Source organism: Herpailurus yagouaroundi, unplaced genomic scaffold (assembly GCF_014898765.1).
Source record: "Herpailurus yagouaroundi ecotype Mexico unplaced genomic scaffold, PumYag 220, whole genome shotgun sequence".
NCBI classification, from domain to species: domain Eukaryota; kingdom Metazoa; phylum Chordata; class Mammalia; order Carnivora; family Felidae; genus Herpailurus; species Herpailurus yagouaroundi.
The window spans coordinates 8,340,910-8,361,240 of NW_024412451.1; the positions used below are offsets into that span (position 1 = coordinate 8,340,910).

The following is a 20,331-nucleotide window of genomic DNA, read 5'->3' on the forward strand; positions in this document are numbered from 1 at the left end:
CCCCCCCCCCCCCCCGTATTCTCTCTCTTCTTCTCTCTCCACCCTCTCTCTCTCTCAATAAAAAATAAAAAAAAAGCTTTGAAAGAAATACTATGTTAGGAGATCATGGAGTACTACGGTCAAGACAATTCTTGAGATACTCTCTGGTGCCAGATAGATTATTGAAGTAGCACAGGGACAGGACCCATGGGCAGAAAGAACTGTAGTTTGGCTGCATGAAGCTTCTATGTTCAAGGGGAGGGTAGGTGCACAGAGTGTTCAATCACAAATGTTTCTTTAAATTTCTACTTGTAAAACTGCTTCTGCAAGATTTCTCTGGTGCTCATCATTCAGTTCCATATTAAGCAGTGGTGAGATGTACTGGCAGTCACGAGACCCTGTCAAAATGTAGCAACCAGTGGTACCTGGGTTGTTCAGTCACAGCCTGGAGTCACAGCTTGGGTTCTCTCCCTCTCTCTGCCTCTCCCCCTTTCACACTTTGCTTACCCACACTCTCTCTCACAATATAAATAAACATTAAAAAAAAAATGTAGACACCAGCATTTATTTGATGCATATCAAAATTATAGAATTATATGTTAGCTTTATGTGCAAAAGGTGGAAATTTTTCTGATTGTATCCCTCATCATACTAGAATCAGAAATAATAACATTATATATATCATAATGTGTGTTTGTGTTGATAGTGTGAGTAAAAGTCCTAAGCATCATCATCTACAACTAGTTTTATGAGTTTTATGTCATTGAAAAAATTTTTTTCTTTTTTTTTTTCTTTTTTTTTTTTTTGAGAGAGAGAATCCCAAGCAGGCTCCACACTGTCAACACAGAGCCTGAGGTGGAGGCTGGAACTCAGGAACCATGAAATCATGACCTGAGCCAGAATCAAGAGTTGGGCACTTAACCAACTGAGCCACCCAGGCGTCCCTCATTGAAAATGTTTCTTAGTCACCATTACACTTTCTTACTTTATCATATTTAATGCCTATACAAGAATTTAGTGCCTTAATATTTATGGATGTGAGCATGGAATGTATAAAGATAGATCAATTTTGTGTGCATACCTTATTCTTTCCATCATTCTTCTCAGGTTTGACACCTGTTATGAACATTGCTTTAGGGTCCCTTCTCCATATTGACCAGTGTGTTATTTTGGGTCAACTCTAGGTCAGATGACCTGTGTTAAAATATGATCCCTACCAGGTACTGGATGACTGACAAAACATTTGCTAAAAATAGAAGAATAATGTGTTTCTTCTCTTAGATTGTTATTATTTATTTTCCATGAATTTATGAAACTGTTAGATGCTATCTACTAACCAGGAAATGCCTTGAAAGGCTTGCTGTCACGTTTCTTGCTATTCTAGAAGAACCTGTAATTGCTATAAATCCCATTCAGTTCCAAGTCCTCCAAGAGTTCTTGTCTTTGAGTTCTACTTCCTCGTTATTGAAATATGTATCTCCTGGCCCATAGACTAATGCTTTGTAGAAATGCAGACAACTACCTCATCCTAGAACGCCTGAACAGTAGCTGCATTTTAACAAGATCCCCAAGGTCCTGTTGTGAAATTGTAATTCACATTACAATATGCTAAATACATTTGTCACTCCCCAAAACTTTCCATTGAAGAAATAGATAGCACATGTCCTGTATGATGTAAATACAATATTCAAAATGTATATGCCTGTGTTGATGCTTTCATTTTACAAATTCTCTTGAATAAACACAGTATTTATAAAGGTTCTTACCTCCAAGGTAAAGAATATACTAGAGCATAATATTGGGTGACAAATAATCTTACCTCATCAAGCAGGAACCTCACCTAAACCAGAACCAGTTCTCCTGATCTAACTGAACTAACAGAAGTTCAGTCATTGGTGGATCACAAAAAAACTATACCAGGTGAGGATGTGAGCAAAGCAAAAATGATTTACAAGAAACAAGGAAATCACAGGGAGGAACTTCCAAATCAGATACTCACGGAGGAAGGGGGAATGGTGTCCTTTCATTTAGGGTTAGCGTGGATATTCAGAAAGGGGAGGCCATCATCTTATGCCAAGTGGAGTATAAGGTTGCACATAAGCCTTAAGAGAACAGTTGTGTACATACTCTGCATATTTCATAGGAAATGAGGTTTGTGCTCCTCCTTGGGTGAGATTTTAGTATTATAATGAGGTAAAAGGGAGCTCCTGGGTGGCTGAGTCTGTTGAACGTCCTACTCTTAATTTAGGGTCAGGTCATGATCTCAAAGTCCTGAGATCAGGCCCCAAGTCAGGCTCCACTCTGAGCATGGACCCTGGTTGGAATTGTGTCTCTCTCACTTTCTGTCCTACTCCCTCTTGTGTGTGCTCTCCCTCTCAAAGACATAACATTAAAAAAAAAAAAAGTTTATATATACACATATACGTATATATATGTATACATATATGTATATGTATATATGTATATGTATATGTATAAATGAGGTGAAGGTAACTGTACATATATGTATATATATGTATACATATATGTGTACGTATATATGTATATGTATAAATGAGGTGAAGGTAACTGTGTACTCACTGCCGTGGTTTACTCTATTATCCATGTACTTAGGTGTGAGTCAGGGGTTAATCTCAAACTGAGCCAATCCAAACTCTTCCTCAGGGCAGTCATTACCTTTTGTTGGATACTTTCTGTTTCCACCACAGGACAGTATGCACATGGGGTGTTTTGCCTGAAGTAAAAGGTAATGTGGAAAGAAGAGGTTAAAATATGGGACTAAGGTGAGTGGGTACAAGCACATAAGCAGTAAAGGTCAGGTCTTATGGTCCAGTTGCTGACATTAACTCCCTCTTTCATTTGACTTAGCATTATGAAATCTGCCTATGGCCACTTGGTAACTGTGTTATTTATTTCAGGGACTGCTGACATTCGAGGATGTGGCCATAGAATTCTCTCAGGAAGAGTTAATATACCTGAACTACAGTCAACGCGAACTATACAGGGATGTGATGTTAGAGAACTACGGACACCTCCTTTTCTTAGGTGAGGATAACTCCTTCCAGATTTCCCAAATCACACTCAGGGGTTTGTTCCTTCCTTTGAAGACTGAATCTTGAAATTTCCTCTATTGCATGACTGGGATTCAGATCCCTGCAGTCAGGGAAAGAAGTAGCGGTTTGTAGATATAGAGAAAAATCTTCATGATGTTTCCTTTTCAGCTTTATCTTTCCCTTCCTTAGGACAACATTATCATTTCTGTAGATTAATGGCAATTCTAAGCACTGAGTGGCATAAAATGGTATTTCTGACATCTTAAATACCAATTTCTACTCATTACTGTCGTGGTAGTACTCAGAAGTAGAGGTCAAGATCTGAACATGGAAAGTTCATCCTGTGTGCTCTAAAGGGGGTGTTGGGCCACAGCATTTGGGAAATCATTTTCTAGCATTCTACTCTGTCCTCTCTGCTCTACTAAGCACAATAGTGGATCAGAAGTTAGAATCTCCAACCACACTCATATTCTTTTTTTCTAATAAACAGGTCTTGTTGTGTCAAAGCCAGACCTGGTCATCTTTTTGGAACACAAGAAGGGTGTCTGGGCCGTGGAGAGGAAGGAGACAGTAGCTACACACCCAGGTAGGTGGAACTGAAGTGGATGACAGAGGTGAGGTCCAGTCGTGAAGGAGGAACTGGACCTCAGAATGTGGTTGAGCAGCTCTCCTTGAACGGAAATGAGGTTGAAAAGGCCAGTTTCAGGGCTCTTCCTCTCACATGGGACATCTGCTTTCCAACATACCATGCTTTCCATTCTCTAAGGATTCTCCTTCAGTTTCACTGAAGGTTCTTCACATCCACAGTGAGGTCCTCCATAATCTGATTGGTTCTCCCTTTGCTTTGAGGTCTTGGGGAAATGTCTGCCTTTCTGAGGAACTGTACGCTAATCCATTTCTGAGTTCTGTTTTGCTTCTTGTGTGAAGTGTGTCAGGGTAGTGGTGGGCATCTTGGGATTTGGTGCAGAAATCCCAGGAAGGCTGGAGTGAGACATTACAAGTTTTCTGGTTTATCCTTTCAGCATTACAGAGGCTTTAAACTTAATCATACAAAATAGAGATCCAGTGATTTCATCAGGTAACAAAGCAACTCACTAAAGTGAGAAAATCTCGTCCTTTGTTTCACCTCAAAAGTTCATTTCTTGGGTTGCCTGGTTGGCTCAGTTGGTTAAGCGTCTGGGTTGAGCTCAAGCCATGATCTCAGTTTGTGAGTTTGAGCCCTGCATCAGGCTCTCTGCTGTCAGTGAAGAGCCCATTTGGGATCCTCTGACTCTTCCCCTCTCCCGCGTGCTTTCTTTTCCTCAAAGGCAAAATATTAAAAAAAAAAAAAAAAGTTCAGGATGCCTGCATGGCTCAGTTGGTTAAGAATTTGACTCTTGATTTTGGTTTAACTCATATCTCAGGGTTTCTTAGTTCAAGCCTCTCATAGGGCTCTGGGTTGACAGCATAGAAACCATTTGGTTTCTATCTCCCTCTTTCCCTCCCTCCATCCCTCTGTCTCTCTCTCTGTCTCTCTGCCGTCCCTTACTTGCTCTTTGCCCTTCCTTCAAATAAATAAATAAAAGTTTTAAGGTTCATTTTCTTTGTATTAACTAAACTAAGAAATTTCCACTCAATGTGTTGCATCCTCAATGGTGAAATAATTTAAAGCATCTATTATTTTCCTAGAAGTCTACGCAAATTAATGCCATAGGGGAGCTAGAATATTTAAAAATTAAAACTCAGAGCCTAAAATAAAGTCTCAATTGTTACCGTATTTCTTAATAATTGAATATTCTTATGATTTTGTCTTGTACAGTATGAAGTTCCTGTGACCTTGGCATATGTTTTCACTTTCTGATTACTTACATATCAGATTCCTTTATGTTTTTTTTTAAAGTTCTGATATAACATGGGCATGTGCTTTATAAGAAGGTATATAACTTGTAAAATTCCTATATTTAGAAAAAATTTTTAATTATAAATATAATTTTACTCCAGGAAAAATGAATCATTGGTTTTTCTATTTTCCTCAGAATATCTGAATTTAATGCCAAAGATTTTTATAATAAAGTGATTGTTGGCATATTTTACAATTTTTACGATGTTTATTCAGAAATGAAAGCTTTTGGGGCACTTGGGTCGCTCAGAAGGTTGAGCTTCTGACTCTTGGTTTCAGCTCAGGTTATGATCTCATTGTTTGTGAGTTCAAGCCCTAAGTCCAGTTCTGCACCCACACTGTGGATCCTCCTTGGGATTCTCTCCCTCTCTCTCTGCCCCTCTTCCTCCTCTCTTTTTCTCTCTCTCAAAATAAACTTTAAAAAAAAACATAAAAAGAAATGAAAGTTTTTGTTTGCTTGATTCTAAAGAATGGATTATAGGGGCACCTGGGTGGCTCACTGTTTAAGCTTCAGACTTTAGCTTAAGTCATGATCTTGTGGTTCATGAGTTTGAGCATCCCCCATCGGGCTCTATGATGACAGCTCAGAGCCTGGAGCCTGCTTCGAATTCTGCATCTCCTTCTCTTTCTGCCTCTTCCCTGCTTGCGCTCTGTCTCTCTCTCTCAAAGGTAAATAAACATTAAAAAAAATTAAAAAATAAAGAATGGATTATGCCCTTAAATTATTAACTATTATTAATATGTTAGGGATCTATTAACAGAATACATTTTTTTTTTAATTTTTTTTTTTTAACATTTATTTTTGAGACAGAGAGAGACAGAGCATGAACGGGGGAAGGGCAGGGAAAGAGGGAGACACAGAATCGGAAGCAGGCTCCAAGCTCTGAACCATCAGCCCAGAGCCCGACGTGGGGCTCGAACTCACGGACCGCGAGATCATGACCCGGGTGAAGTCGGACGCTTAACCAACTGAGCCACCCAGGCGCCCCAGAATACATTTTTTAATGTCTTAAGTGCTTAATGCATAAAAGTTTTCATTAGAGCTTTCCATGGTTGATTTTAATGAATATTCTTTACAGTTTTACTCCCCATGAAGACATGCCAACAAGTCAGCATGTTTCTTTTTCATGGGTACACAGTCACAGTTGAAAATTATAGCTACATAGGGATGCCTAGATTCTGGTCATGATCTCGCGGTCTGGGAGTCTGAGGCCTGCATTGGGCTCTGTGCTGACACTGTGGAGCCTTTTTGGGATTCTTTCTTTCTCCCTCTTTCTCTGTTCCTCCTTTGCTTTAGCTTTCTCTCTCTCAAAGTAAAGGAGGTTGAAAAAATACATGTATACATATATATGCCTCTATATCTCTATATATAGGCTTCCTTTAAATAATTCATCTTTTATTTATGTAGAATTTTTTGAGTTATATTTTGTCTTACTCTGGTTTGGCAATTCATAAACCATGAGATCATGACTTGAACAGAAGTTGGACGCTTAACCAACCAAGCCACCTAGGTACCCCTAGAAGAACTTTAACATTTCCTATAGGACAGGTCTGCTGATAAACTTAGACAGGTTTTTCCTTGGCAAAGTGTGCATTTCTACATTCATGGAAAACAGTTGTGCCAAGTAGGGTATTCTTGGTGGATTTTTTTAAATATAATTTTTTGTTCTTAATTTACATCCAAATTAGTTACCATATAGTGCAACAATGATTTCAGGAGTAGATCCCTTAGTGCCCCTTACCCATTTAACCCATCCCCCCTCCCAAAACCCCTCTGGTAACCTTCAGTTTGTTCTCCATATTTATGAGTCTCTTCTGTTTTGTCCCCCTCCCTGTTTTTATATTATTTTTGTTTCCCTTCTTCTATGTTCATCTGTTTTGTCTCTTAAAGTCCTCATAGGAGTGAAGTCATATGATTTTTGTCTTTCTCTAATTTCACTTAGCATAATACCCTCCAGTTCCATCCATGTAGTTGCAAATGGCAAGATATCTTTCTTTTTGATGGCCAAGGAATACTCTATTGTATATGTATACCACATCTTTATCCATCCATCCATCAGTGGACATTTGGGTTCTTTCCATACTTTGGTTATTGTTGATAGCGCTGCTATAAACATGGGGGTGCATGTACCCCTTTGGAACAGCACAGCTGTATCCCGTGGATAAATGCCCAGTAGTGCAAATGCTTGGTGGTAGGGTAGTTCTATTTTTAACTTTTTGAGGAACCTCCATACTGTTTTCCAGAGTAACTGCACCAGCTTGCATTCCCACTTGGTGGATATTTTTTGATCTTTCAGTATTTGAATACATTGTTCCATGCTTTTCTTTCTATAAGGTCTACTGAAAATCCCAGTAACAGTCTTGTAGGAGCTCTTATACAAGATGAGTTGCTTTTGTCATGCTTTTCAAAGTTCTTCCACTGGTCATTTTTGATAGGTTAATTACAACGTGTCACTGTGTTCATGTCTTGTCTTTTTTTTCTTGAATTTTTATTTAAATAATAGTTAACATACAGTGCAATATTGATTTCAGTATAATTCAGCAGTTCATCAATTACATATAACACACAGTGTTCATCATAACAAATGCTTTCCTTAATACCCATCTCCCACCATTGATATTTATCCTACTGTGAATTTGCCGAGCTTGTTAATTTGTCTCCTTTCCACATACATGGGACCTACAAGTCTTTGGTTCATTATGGAAACTCTCTGCCCCCTTTCACTCTCCTTTCCTTATGGGGTCCCCTTAATGTGTATATGGTTCACTTGTAGGTGTCCCATGTGTCCCTAGACTTTGTCATTTTCCACATTTTTTTTTTTTTTGGTCCTCTTAGATAATTTAAAACAAGGGGTCTTTAGATTGTCCGATTCTCTCTTCTGCTTCATAAAGTCTGTTGCTGTCCCCTTCGTGTATGTTTAAATTCAGTGGTTCTACACTTCAGGTCCTAATTTCTCAGTGATTTTTACAGTTTGTCTCTTTGGGTTTACATTTTGGTCATGGATAGTTTTTCTGCTATCATTTAATTACCTATCTGCTTTCTCTTTTTCCTACATGGACATTTAAAAAAAATTTTTTTTAAACGTTTATTTATTTTTGAGACAGAGACAGAGGATGAACGGGGCAGGGTCAGAGAGAGAGAGGGAGACACAGAATCGGAAACAGGCTCCAGGCTCGGAGCTGTCAGCACAGAGCCTGACGCGGGGCTTGAACTCAGGAACCACGAGATCATGACCTGAGCCGAAGCCGGACGCTTAACCGACCAAGCCACCCAGGCGCCCCATCCTACGTGGACATTTTTATGACTTTTTTTTCTTTAATTCTTTGTCTCACCATTCACACTACCTTATTAATTTAGGGTCAGTTTCGGAGATACATTTCATTCCTGTGATTGGAACTCGTTCTATTTCTTTATGACCTTGTGATCTTTTGTTGAGATTGGTGAATTTAAGAAAACAGCCTCGGGGTTCAGGATTATGAACTTGTTTGTACAGGAGAACACAAATAACCAATTTGTAATGTCTGAATTTTTGTAATTTCCTAGTTTATGAAAGTATAGTTACTTCTTTAGAGCCCATGATGCCTTCCTCTGTTGTCCTCAGCTCTGGAGTCTCTCCAGTGTTTAAACAAAAGCTCACCTGTTGTCTGAGCAGCCATCATAGTGCATCCAGAGGGTGCCCTCATTCCCTCTGCTTCCATGTGCTTCATGACAGAAATAAGCCCCTCAGGCACCTGCAAAGAACCCAGATCACTGAACATAGAGGTCACTCCTGTGTTTGTCTCCTGATGAGAGGTAACTGTTTTCACACAGTGTTGGCAAGGAGTGTCAGGAACAGTGAGTAACTGTTGTGGGCCAGTGTCACAAACGTTGTTTCTTTGATGTTTCTTTTCTTCATTTCTACTTGCCTGCATGGGCTGGGTTCTCCTAATTGCGTTCTGGAGCATCCACAAGGTAATTTAGTCCATTTTTGTCTCCAGGGAGGAGCACCGTCCTGATGCTCCCTATTTCCCCACTGCTGATGTCCTGTGATGGGTATTAATTTTGCATATTAGCATTTAACATATATGCATGTGAGGATAGTAAGTGAGAGAACTGATCGTGTATCTTTTACTTGTGTCGTTCCATAACACCATAGGCCTATTGGCAAAGTCAGGTAAAGAATATTCTTTTTAAAGAGTGATGTAGGAACAAATGGAAGCTGTGGCTCTTAGTATTTACCCTCAGTGATGACTTGGATGAAGATGGAGGGTAGAGAAGGGCAGAAATGAGGTTACGATGGATATCGCCAAAGCGGGACAATTGCCCTTAATGGAACCCGTTACTGCCAGAAGAGATCGAGTGTATAAAATACTTGGGGGGAAAACCCCACCTTAAGTCAGTTATATTTGAACCCAAAGACCAAAATCCACTTTTGTAAATTTTTAAAAATATTTTACTCATTTTTGAGAGATAGAGTGCAAGCAGGGGAGAAGTAGAGACAGAGAGATGGAGACACATAATCAGTAGCAGGCTCAAGGCTCTGAGCTGTCAGCACAGAGCCTGATATGGGGCTTGAACTCATGAAGCCTGAGCTAGTGACGTGGGCTGAGGTCAGATATCCAACCTACTGAGCGATCCAGGTGCCCCTCCAAAATTCATTTTTAATCCTACATGATCTCTGGAAGGACTTTTGGAAATTCTGGAAAATAAACCAATGCATGCCAAAACTACTCATTGGAATTATTTCAGATATAAGATTGGATTAATCGTTCAGTGATTCACCGAAATACTTCTAAATTTAGACATTGAAAAAGGAAGATAAAAACTCGAAATGTGATTGTGTTGAGATGTCTTTTCAGAGGGTTCATTATTCTTCCACCAGGTATAATCCCTCTTTTTCCAAAGTCTCTAAATTTGATAAAAACCAGACAGTCTGTATGCAAACATCACTGTTCAATGTTATCACATAGTACCTAATATGGAACTAGTTTTTATGTGTGGTGAACTTCAGAAGGCCTTTAATGAGAACTCTATCTTCCATAATTACCAAGGTGTTTAGTATGGAATTACGACTTACCAATGTAAAGAATCTGGGAAGAAACATGAAGCAAGGGTCAAATCATCAATTTCAGAGAACTCCGTTTCCAGATATCCGGTATAAAAGTAATAAATGTGGGAATGTGTCTTATGAAACCTCAAATCCTATTGTACATCGCTGTATCCTTACTGGAGAGAAGACTTAAAATGCAGCAACTCTAGTAAAGCTTTTAACTAGTCTTCAAAACTTGCTCAACAGCAGAGATTTCATAATGGGAAGAAACCTTACAAATATAACAATATGGCAAAGGTTTTCAGTACCACTGAAAACTTGTCAACATGAGGTGTGATATATACTGGGGAGAAGGCTGAAAAGTGTTTTTAAAAATGTGGCAAAGGCTTTAGGCAGAACTTCAAACTTTGTGACCATCAGAGAGTGCATACTGAAAGAAATATTACCAATGTAAAAAAATTTGACAAAGCATTTAATCGTCATCAAAACCTTCAACATGAGATCGTCCTGAGGAGATACTTTACAGATGTCAAGAATGTTGACAACGTCTACGTAGAACTGAATTTATAAAACATCAGAAAAACTACACTGGATATAAACCCCAGAAATGTAATGAGTGATGAAAAATGTTTGCTTTCCATATATATTAAAAAAATTTCTTTATAAAGATAAAAAAAAAATTACAGTTGTGAACAATTGGCAAGCTATGTAATGGAATGTGAAATCTAAATAAACTGAGAGAATTCTCAGCAGAAAGAAGTCAATACCACTTTTGAGACATGATTCTAAATCAGAGTATTTATTATAGAGAAAAATCCAAAATTAAAACACTCAGGTCGCTTATTTAGCCTTGAACAATGGAGGTGCTATGGGGTGCCAACCCCTCCACAAGTGAACATCTGCTTGTAACTTGTGAGCCCCCAAATTTAAAAACATAGGTACTTTCCCATGGAAATAGCCTATTGTGGACCAGAAGCCTCATCTAGAACATAGTCAATACCCCATTATTAATATGTGGTCTGTATTATAGGCAGTATTTTTATAATAAAGCAAGCATGAGGAAAGAACATTAAGGAAATCATAATGAAGAGAAAACACATTTACAGTATATATATAAATTTGTGTATAAGTGGACCCACACTATTAAAACCCATGTTCTTCAATGGTCAACTGTGTTTGTTAATATGCGTGAAAGAATCAAGGGAAGATGGATGTCTGTCTGGAGAGGAATAATTTTACTGTCTCCTTTTTCTTTTGACCATGATTGTGATTTGTGACGGGGGGGGGGGGTGTGGAAAATATTATAAGCTTGTGTGCATGCAAAAGGATTTGATTGTTTCTGTCTCTCAGACATACACGGCTGTTGTATGATGGGGAATTCTCTAATACCAGCTTTTCCATGGAAGATAAAGAACACTGTCATGTACAATGCACGAAGAAAGTCTACATTCACATGCTGTTTGTGGTTGACGTATAACTGTGATGTAAGTAACCATGAAGTGATCATTCAAGGCATCATTATTTGTATTAAAGTAAGATAGAGGAACATTCTGAATTTTAAATAGATATGACAGCTTTTTTGCAAGGAGATTATGGTGGCTGTTGATTTAAAATTTGCATGCATCTTCATAATAGCAATCGATAGAAGTCAAGAATATTAGGCAGTTGAAATAGAGATTTTCACATCGTAGGCAAGGATAGCTAACTCTTCCATAAAAGGGTGTAAAATTGTTATAAATCCACATTTATTCAATAATGAGCCTCAGTTTGAACAGAATGGAAAGCACAACTCACAGATCAGAGGAACAGAATGGTCCTTGAATGATTGAAAGGGGTATTTTGAACAAGGATCATATAGTGGTTTTGCACTGGTTTGGTTAGAATGCATTTGAATTTAATATATTTTGAATAAGAACACTGAATGGATTTTAATGCGTTAACTCTGTGTTAATGAATGAACTGTTCCCCTACACCAACATTAGCCTGCCCCACCTTCATTAAGGTTGCAGGTAAACAGTAACACAAAGTATAATCGACCATTGAACAACATGGGTTTGGACTATGTGGGTACATTTATAGTCAGGTTTGTTTATTGTACAGAAATATATTTTCTCTTCTGAGTTTCTTAACATTTTCCTTTCTTGAAATTCCTTTATTGTAGGAATGGCATATATAACACATATAACATAAAATATACATTTATTGATTGTTCTTGATCAAATTCCTTGTCAATAGTAGGCTATTAAAATGTAGTGTTGGGGACTAAAAGTAATACACGGATTTTTAACAGCATGAGGGGTGGGCACACTGAAATTTCCCTACTTTGGCTAAGGAAACAGTAAGATCCAGAAGGCACAGAGAACTCCTGTCAAAATCAACAAAAGCAGGCCCACACCAACATATATTAGATTAAATTTACAAAATACGGTGATAAAGAAAAACTCTTCAAAGCAGGAAGACATCTTTCACTTATCAGGGAGAACCATAAGGTTACCTGGTGGTTCTTCAACAGAAACTTGGCAAGCCAGAAGGGAGTGGCATCATCTATTCCACGTGCTGATTGGGAAAAATAGGCAGCCAGGAATTCTCTCTCCAGCAAGGCTATCATTCAGAAGGGAAGGAGAGACAGAGTTTCCCAGACAAGCAAAATCTCAAGGAATTCCTCACCACTGAAGTAGCCCTGCAGGAAATGTCAAAGGGGAATCTTGAAGTGCAAAGAAGACACCAAAAGTGACAAAGAAAAAGGATCCAGAAAGTATATAGAAACGAGAAAACAATTAATAAAATGGCAATAAATATGTATCAATAAATACTTTCAATGAAAATGTACTATACCTTCCAATCAAAACACATAGGGTCTCTGGATGGAATAAAGCACAAACAAAAACAACAAAAAATAAAGCCCAGGCCCATCTATATGCTGCCTACAAGAGACTCCATGTAGACCTGAAGACACTTAAAGATAGAAAGTGAGGGTGGTAGAGAAACCTTTCTCACACAGATGAAGGTCCAAAGAAAGCCAGAGTAGCAATACTTAGGATGGACAAACCAGATATTTTGTTCTTGTGTGGCAATTACCCCGCTTTGGTACCAGGGTAATGCTGGCCTCCTAGGGTTATTTTGAATGGGTTCCTTCTATTCTATTTTTAAGATTTTGATGAAGCGTGGAGAAAATTTGGTTTTCTTTTTAATGTTTGTTAGAATTGACCAATGAAGGCAAGAGGCTGTGGGCTTTCCTATGCTGGGAGGTTTTTTATTCCAAATTCAACTTGTATATTTGTGATGGTCTAAGAAGATTCCTTATTTCTTGAGCCCAAGATTCATTTTTCAATCTTGGTAACTTGTGCGTTGTTTAAAATTACATTTTTTTCAATTTTGTCTAACTTGTTAGTATATAATTGTTGATAGTGATCTGTTATCACACTATATATTTCTGTGGTTATCTGTTGTGAGGTTTCCGTTCCATTTCTCCATTTGGTGTTTGAGTTCTCTCTCATTTTTTCTTAGTTAATGTAGTTGAAGAATTTCCATTTCTGTTTGTTTTGAAAAACCTGGGCATTATTTTCCATGTTATTCTTTATTCTGGTCTCTTTTATTTGTAATTTTAATTTTTTGGTTTTATTTATTTATTTATTTATTTATTTATTTATTTATTTTGAGACAGCGAGCATGCAAGCTGGGGCAAGGGGCAGAGTAAGAGAGACAGAATCTTAGACTCCTCACTGAGAGTGGAGCCCTACCTGGGACTTGATCCCACAACCCTGGGATCATGACCTGAGCTGAAATCAGGAGTTAGACGCTTAACGGACTGAGATACCCAGGTGCCCCAACTATTTTATTTATTTCTGATTTTTCCTTGGTATTTCCTTCTGCTCCTGTAGAACTGAATGTGGGGCTTGAACTTGCTAACCACGAGATCATGAACTGAGCCAGAGTCAGATGCTCAAACGACTGAACGACTCAGGCACCCCTGTTGTTGTTTTTAATATTTATTTGTTTTTGGAAAGGAGAGAATTCCAGGCAGGCCCTGCATGGGCAGCATAGAGCCTGAGAATGGACTGGAGTCACAAACCATGAGATCATGAAAGCCAAAATCAAGAGTCTGATGCTAACCTACTGAGTCACTCAGGCGCTCCTTAAAGGCAAAGACCATTTTGTGTGTTTTAATAGGTCTCTGTATGTCTGGTTCTTCAAAATCAGAGGCACAGTTGTTTTAACAATCATTTCTTGGGATGTGGAAAAGAGGAGAATGATCTTTCCTCTAAAATGTTGGGCAGGAGTTGCTTTCTGACCACAAGAGTACTGGTACAATTCTCAAGGCTGTAAGGGAGGGTGTCAAAATGCCATTGTGGTACATGCCTATGCTCTTGCTCTACTGTCCAAATGAACTTGAACAGTGTGCCAAAATGCACCTTTCTTTTCCCAGTTACCCAAAATCTGTATGGTGTGTTAAAGACCCCAGATTGATTGATAGGGAGATTCATACATAGATACATAGATGGATGGATGGATAGGTACATAGATGATAGATTTCTTCATGATGGAGTCCAGGTAAGTTTTATCTTTTTGAAATTCATAACCATTCTTTGGTATCGACTTCTTGCCATATAATTATCTATTGTGGGCCTATTTATTTCTATGGGATCAGTTGTACTGTGTCTGCCTTCACTTCATTACTTCTGATTTTAGTCAGCTTTCCCTGTCATTTTGATGATTAGATATAGCTCTGTTGATTTTGGGGGGGTTTCTGAACACCACCTTTTCCTATTGTTGATTTTTCCTATTTTTGGTACATATTTTTCATTTTTGTTTTAGTTATCCTTTCTTCTGCTAATTTTGAGCACATACGGTACATTTCCTGAGTTTCTGAGATGTAAGAGAATGATTTCTGCTACATCAAGATGTGCTACACAATTCTCTATTAAGCTATGTGGTCAGTTCCTTGTGTGCAAGTTTATGTGTCCATGGAAGAATGAAGTCCTGGTGATTTCTTTCAGCTATATTCCTGATGTTCTCTGATTGATTTTAAGGTTCTATATTAGAAGTTGTGAGTACATTTATCCGAGAGTAGTACCTGGAATGATTTTACTTTTGTTATTTGATCTCTTTCAGCTGTATTTTCACCTGGCACCCAGACATTCCTGCCAAAGTCATACATTGAAGCTTTTTCCCAGAAAGTGTCAATGAGTAGATATAAACATAGTTCACCTGAGAATGTACACTTATTGACAGACTGGAACAAGGGTAGGGAGAGTGAAGGGCACCAAAGATATCTGGGGACTCTTTTTCCAGAGAACGACGATGAATGTAATAAATATGGGGAAGCCTTTTATCAAAGCGCCAACCTTATTCCACACAGGAGTATCCCTAAGGGAGAGAATCTTTATAAATACACTGAATGTGAGAAAATTCTTAACCAGTCTTCCAATGTTGTTGATCAGAGGGTTCATGTGGGAAGAAACCATTACAGATGTAATAATCCTGGGAGCATGTTTAGTCATTCCTCAAGACTAAGCACACATAAGACAACTGGTACTGGAGAGGAAAGTTATATAGGTAACGAATTTGGAAAAGCCTTTGACCACCAACAAATACATACTGGACAGAAACCTTACAAATGTGAAGAATGTGGCAAGACCTTTAAATTCTGCTCAACCCTTACTCAACATAAGTTAACTCATATTGGAGAGAAACCTTTCCAATGTAAGGAATGTGGCCATGTCTTTAAACGGCTCTCAACCTTTACAGAACATCACAGAATTCATAGTGGAGTGAAACCTTACCAATGTAACGAATGTGGCAAAGCCTTTAACCGGCACTCATCCCTTACAAGACATCAAAGAATTCATACTCGAGAGACACCTTACAAGCGTAAGGAATGTGGTAAGGCCTTTATTCATTCACAACCGTCTGAACATCAAAAAATTCGTACTGAGGAGAAACCTTACAAATGCCAACAATGTGGCAAGTCCTTTAACAGGTCCTCAGACTTTATTCCACATCACAGAATTCATACTGGAGAGAAACCTTACCAATGCAAAGAATGTGGCAAGACCTTTAACTGGCCTGCATCCCTTAGGGTACATCACAGAATTCATACTGGAGAGAAACATTACAAATGTAAAGAGTGTGGCAAGGCCTTTACCCACCTCTCAAGCCTTACCAACCATCACAGAATTCATACTGGAGAGAAACTTTACCAATGTAATGAATGTGGCAAGGCCTTTAGGTACTTCTCAACCTTTACACAACATCGCGGAATTCATACTGGAGTGAAACCTTACAAATGTAAAGAATGTGGTAAAGCCTTTAACTGGCACTCAGCCCTTAAGACACATCAAAGAATTCATAGTGGAGAGAAACCCTACCAATGTAAAGAATGTGGCAAGGCCTTTTCCCGCCAGGCACATCTTAATGTACATCACAGAATTCATAGTGGACAGAAACCTTATGAATGTAAAGAATGTGGCAAGGCTTTTAGCTACATCTCAAACTATACACAACATCACAGAATTCATATTGGAGTGAAACCTTACAAATGTCAAGAATGTGGCAAGGCCTTTTACCGCCAGGCATATCTTAATGTACATCACAGAATGCATAGTGGAGAGAAACCTCACAAATGTCAAGAATGTGGCAAGACCTTTAACCAGCATTCAACCCTTAGAGAACATCAAGGAATTCATACTGGACAGAAACCGTACCAATGTAAAGAATGCGGCAAAGCCTTTAACTGGCAATCAGCCCTTAAAAGACATCACAGAATTCATAGTGGAGAGAAACCTTACCAATGTAAAGAATGTGGCAAGACCTTTAGCCAGCACTCATCCCTTAGAGAACATCAAGGAATTCATACTGGACAGAAACCTTACCCATGTACAGAATGTGGCAAAGCCTTTAACTGGCCATCAGCCCTTAAGAGACATCACAGAATTCATAGAGGAGAGAAACCTTACCAATGTAAAGAATGTGGCAAGACCTTTAACCACCACTCATCCCGTAGCAGACATTACAAAACTCATACTGGAGAGAAACCTTACCAATATGAACAATGTGGGAAAACGTTTTATCACTGTTCAACCTTGACTTATTAACACAGAATTCATACTAGAGCAAAGCTTCTAAATGTTAAGATTGTGACAATTTTAAGGACTCCTCAACTCTTATTCCATATCAGATAATTCATACTGAAGAGTAATGATACCCATTGGGAATGTGGCAAGATATTAAAGCAATGCTTAAACCTGGATTCTTCATCAGAGAATATATACTGGAGATGATTTTACCAATACAAAGAATTTGGCAAGCCTTTTAATCAGTACTCACACCTCATTCAACATCACAGAATTCATACTCCAGAGAAAAATGATAACAAATGTGGTAAAAAAGTGTTTCAGACTGCTCAAGCCTTACTCATCATCACAGTTCCTATTGTGGAGAGACGTTACAAATGTAATGAATGTGGGAAACCTCTAGTTGGAACTCACAACTACCTCAACATCACAGTTATTATACAGGAGTGAAACTGGAAAATGTAAAGAGAGTGGCTGATCTTTAGCTGGAATTCAATCATGACCCACTATCCCCAAATGCACACTCAGGGATAATGTATGAGTAAGCAAAGTCTTTTTTGAATATACACTTTAGAAAACGAACCATACAGAGAGGAAAGTAACCTGAAAGATATAAATATTTAGTCATCTAATTACCTGAACATCAACTGTCAATAAACGTCACAGAATTCACACTAGAAAGGAGTACATTGGTCACTCTATTCAGACCTTATTCTCCACAAAAATACTTAACCATGTGGGATAAAACAAAGTTGAACACTTAGATAACGAATAGGCGGGTATGCCTGAAAATAGAGAAGGGGCGGTGTTTTGTATAGGAATAAGTAATTTCAATGTGCTTTTGTCTTACCTTGGCCCTTTTTAAGATGTTGACTACAAGTATTAATGTATTTGTGCTCTGAAATCACTTCACAAAATTCATTGATTCCTAGTGGGTGTTGAAAGTATGTGGCTGATTCTTCCTGCATCAAAGATATCAGATGCCCTTCCCTCTTAGGTGGGACTCCTGCATACCTGATTTTCCATGTAAGATGAAGGACAATATGATGTACAATCTATGAACAAACCTAACTGGAGAGGTCATTATCTTTCTAACACTGATGTAAGTTATTACGAAATGAGTGTTCAGAACATCATTCTTCAACGTTTATTAAAACTAAAAACGTTTCTGAGTGTTATAAAAAAAGTGTTATAGTTATTGGTTTTGTGCAGTCCAGGCACATACTGAGACAACTTCTTACCAGCAATAGTTAGAACTAGAGAATACCAGTTGTTGTGGTTGAAAGGAAGAAACCTTCACAGATATCAGAAACAGAGTAACTAACTCTTCCCTAACATGGCATAGGATTGTACATTGACATCTTTTAATTAACTCAGGTCTCAAAGAGTTTTAGTATGCAAAATTAAGGTGTTAACAAAATAGATTTTTATAAGATGTCTCCGTAAAGCCTCCTGGTAACCAAAAAGCAAAACCTGTAGTAGATACACAAAACATAAAGAGAAAGGAATCAAAGTACACCACTAGAAAATCAACAAATCACAAAGAAAAAGACCAAATGGATAAGAAAGGGGCAAGTAATTCTACAACAGCTAAAAACATGGAAAACAATGACAAGAATAACTCCATCCATACCTATGTCAATACTTATTTTAAATATAAAGGGACCAAATTCTCCAACCAAAAGATATATTGGCTGAAAAGAAAGAAGTACACAAACTAAGGATATGTGCTGCCTTCAAGAGACTCACTTCAGCTGTAGGAACACACTCAGGCTGAAAGCTCAGGTGTGGAAAAAGATCTTCCATGCCAATGGAAAACAAAAGGATGTGGAGTAGCCATGCTTACATCAGACAAAACGGATTTTAAGCCCAAGACTGTAAGAAGTCACAGTGCATGTCCTTACAAAATAGAGGGGTCACCTCATGCAGCATTTTTAGTTATGTGGTGTTTGGCAGAATGGCAATAAGGTGTTCACCCATTTTTCTTGGGGGGGGGGCGGGACACCAACAAGAGTGTGTTCATGTAACTCATATAGTGTTTAACACTTTGAAAACCCACACATTTTCCCACTACTCTTGGTGGTGTTTGTGTAGGTACCTGAACTGTAGGTTGTGTAATGTTTATGAACATCTGTATCTTAGGAGTCTCCTAAATGGCTAGTTGATATTCAAAATCCTATTCCTGAGATTTGATGGTTTTGGGGGAAAAAAGAACCCTGAATGACACTTTGAGAAACACCTATTGCTTCCAGGTTTTGATGAGTGTGGGAAAATGTTGCAATGAAAATCTGGGTACTTGACTGTAACAAGTGGCCAATGGTTTCTCAAAACCAACTTGTAGAGGCTAATAAATCTTTTCCACAGTATTCCATTTGCTAACTTCTTGCTGTAATACACTGCATTTTTTTCCTCTCACATGTCAATGAATTTACATTGTTATCTGATGTTTTAAGCCCTCAAATAAGTTATTGGTCCTTTCAGGCAGGTTACCACAATATCACTCTAAAATTCCTAACATTCATCTCTGAGGATTTTTTTCTTTGTATGAAATTGCCAGTCATCACTTTTTATGGATCGCCTTTGCAATACTTGTGATAGTGGATTTATTTCATGTTGGGTTCTTTCTGAAATGATAGACGAAAAGCTGAGATTCTACTTTGCTCACACTTTGTAGAACTGCAGTACTTGTTACTAAAGGTTTTATACATTATATATGTATTCACCAAATAGAAAACATGAATCCTTTCATGAATCCTTTCATCCTCGCATGTATTTAGAATTTGTCCGTGTTACATTAAACCAATAGATTTGTATATTCATGTAGTGTCTGCATTGACAAGACATTTAATTGTGTTTATTGCCTGAGCTACTTAATAATCTTTTTGTGCATCAGATAGTTGTGTTGATGTGGTCAAAGTTTGATACATTAGAGTTATTTATTTTTAAAAACTAATTTTGTTTGTTAAATATATATGTATATATATAAGGTGATATATATATCTTTTATAGTTTTTTTAAGCAATATAACAAGCTTTCCCTAAAAAAAGAATAAACAAAGGGGCACTTGGGTGGCTTAGTCAGGTAAGCTGCCTACTTCCGCTCAGGTCATGATCTCGTGGTCTGTGAGTTCGAGCCCCACATCGGGTTCTGTGCTGACAGCTCAGAGCCTGAAGCCTGCTGCAGATTCTGTGTCTCCCTGTCTCTCAGACCCTACCCACTCAAGCTTTGTCTCTCTTGTTCTCAAAAATAAACATAAAAAAATTTTTTTAAGAAAAGACATAATAGAAAATAAAAGTCAATTCAACACAAGGATAGAA

General features: G+C 38.1%; 1 pseudogene; it reads left to right on the plus strand.

Annotated features, from left to right (window-relative positions):
- LOC121018808 (zinc finger protein 678-like) overlaps positions 1-19,906 on the plus strand; it is a 22,283-nt pseudogene extending 2,377 nt beyond the window's left edge.
- Positions 19,907-20,331: the final 425 nt, after the last annotated feature.